Source organism: Drosophila montana, unplaced genomic scaffold (genome assembly GCF_035044405.1).
Source record: "Drosophila montana isolate Dmon_TW-CO22-7 unplaced genomic scaffold, ASM3504440v1 contig_1847_1, whole genome shotgun sequence".
Classification (NCBI taxonomy): Eukaryota; Metazoa; Arthropoda; class Insecta; order Diptera; family Drosophilidae; genus Drosophila; species Drosophila montana.
Window position 1 is genome coordinate 16,402 of NW_026996766.1, and position 3,056 is coordinate 19,457.

Here is a 3,056-nt window from a genome sequence, read left to right on the forward strand (position 1 = left end):
TCGTACTTGGGTAACCATACGTGGCCAAAATAAATATCTTAAGTTTCTCTACTGTTTTTGCCATGCCACAAAAAGCTAAGCTGGGTGAGTCATGAGCTTGCTGCCAGATCTCTGAAACTAGCGCCGATGGATCCCATAGTTTCCTCGCTTTCAATTCTTGTGTCTAATCTCATCTTTCAGGTCGGGTAGTTAAGCTTGGTTTACCCGATAACGTTCTATCAAGTTCAAATATTCCGGAGACTTCAAGTGGACCGACTGTAAGTCGACAATGGGGCTAATTGACTCGAGTCCTTCTGCTGTAGAATCATTTTGCGCAATAAAGCGTCAGCAACGACGTTTTCGGAACCAAGTCTATGTTTTATCGTAAACGTGAACGCTTGAAGTTTCCTGACCATCTGGCTATCCTGCCAGACAAGTCCCTTTGACGCATAAGCCATTGTAAGGATGCATGATCCGTGATAACGATGAAGTCCCGACCTTCAATGAACCCACGAAATTTCTTAATCCCTTCACTGCCAAGCATTCTAATAGAATAGTTCTGTTGAGCTTTTGATAATTTCTCCGACATATAGGCTATCTACTACTCAACCCCATCTCGTTCTTGTGCAAGCTCACAGCCGAGGCCGTATGTGCTTGCGTCAAACAACAAGATAAATCTGCTTGTGAAGCATCTTCATTCCAGCACAAAGACTTCTTGTTCTTCAACAATTCTCTGAGAGAAAAGCTAACGGTGGCATAATTCTCGACGAATTGCCTATACCAACCAGCTAAACCTAAGAACCGACGCAATAGTTTCACAGTGTATGGAATTGGAAACTTTCTAATGGCTAGAATCTTATCAGGATCTGTCATTATGCGCCCTTGTCATATTATAAATCCTAGATGATTAATTTCCCGCATACGTACGTTGATTCACCGACATTGATAGTTAAATTTGCTTTGCGCCAGCAAAGATTTCTGTAACCAATATCAGATCAAGCTGTATATAAAGTCATTTCAACAGTGGTCAAGCGAAGCTCCCGCCATAAATTTGCATTCATCTTTTAAATGAACCTACAGACTAATCATGTACACAAAGAAAAAGAAACGGCATTAGATCGCTCACTACGAAATCTACAATACACCGTATACCCAAAAAAAAAAGGCATTACGACAAATCAAGATTTACATATATCAATCTAAAACGAAATTGACCTGTCAGAAGTAAAAAGCATTATTTTTAAAAAATTCAACTAGAAGTTAAACTATAAAGTCTGCTGCCTAAATGGCATTGGCGAGGAATCGCTTACGGACTGGGCTAAATTATTTCGACAATTACAGAAAACATGTATGCGAGTGACGTAAACGAAATCAGTACGACCCTATTAACAAGATATTTTGCTAATGATCCGTTTATAATGGGCTATTAGCGAGACTTGAAAAATTACATGATTTTATATAATTACAAGCGGGTATTGCCAGCCGTGCCCGTGGAACTTTTTGTGCTAAAAAATATAAATATAACCTTTCCACTAAGCACACACCCGTGGAATATTTACATCTACACATCTTGATCTCCACTTCTATTTAAAAATATGTTTTAGCTGAAGACCCGCATTTGCCACCCAAGAATATACCAAATAAATTCTCACAAATATCTTTAAAAATGATTTTGAAGCCGATAGGATCGTAAGCAAAAAACTTTCATGCAACCATTTTTCGCCCATTTACCACTGTTTTGAGCGCGAAACGTCATCAACCAAATCTTTGACCCCCATTTCCACCATGGAGGAATGGATTTTCCAAAGATCTTTGAAATTGATTTTAAGGCCGACTGGAAGGCCGACGGGTGGAATTACCCGAAACCCCGTCTTAACATGCACCTTTATCACATAAGGTAACTACAGTGAAAATTGCAGCTTCCTAGCTTTTACGGTTTAAGCTGTGCGTTGATCACCTGTAGTGTGTATATGTAAACAAGCCCAGAGCCACTTTATGTATTGGCTCTGTCTCACTAGCTGACCGTTTATGCTTACGCTGCATATCCCACGCTCCGTCTGAGGGCATTCCGTGAGCAATATATATTCTCACTAATACAGGCATATGCGAGCTACTCACTCTCCCTCTCTTTGTAGCTGTTAACCAATAACAGCATAAGTATATATGTATATCCATAGGCTAAGCGCACATTTTAAAAGTGGAAAAAATTCATTGAGAATATTCCCGTAAAACTGCACTGACGTGCTGATCGTTTTATTCTAATATATATATATTTGTGACAAAGCAAAATACAATTTCTACATGGCGACCGTGACATGTTCACGAATCCCTGCCTGGAGGCAGTAGACAAACTGGACAATAAAGGAAATAAACCCCTGGAAAAAATAAACCACTGGAGGACAACGACAAATCTGACGTCGCAACTGGGACATCGAGCGTCCAAGTTTCCTGAGTGAGTAGAGAGTGAGTGTTATGGCCAAGAAACGCGGTGGCGCACAAAATAAAATTAAAAAAAGAATAGCGCACCTAAGGTGGTTGCTATATACAAAAACGCCAACACCCGCATGGTCGACAGCTCAGAAGTTACAAACTGAGCTGGACTACCTGCAAGCACGAGAGGCACACCGCCACTTGCACCAACGAGGGAGCATCAGCGTGCCATATCCGGCGCCCAGATGATGCGACGGACCAGCAAAAGAAGGACATCTATACCTCGACTACAGACAGAAGACACCAGATGCAGCTATATACTTTTAATATATAAATATAATAATAAAAATTTTTGTAAAATTAAGCGGAAACACATCGGCTCGATTAGCAGCATAGCCCGTAAAGCGATGCGAAACGCTAGGTAAGATTTTGTCATATTATCCAAAATTTAAGAAACAAAATAAGACATATGTATGGCATAAAATCCAAAATAAGCTTAACACAAAAAAAAATGGTCTTCTGCCAATATTAAAAACCCAAAAACTATCTAATTGTACATAAGTACAAGAACATTATTAAAATTTGAATATAAACAAAAATTTAAATTTGAAAAGATGAATTTTATATGTAATAAACCGTTTAGTTAC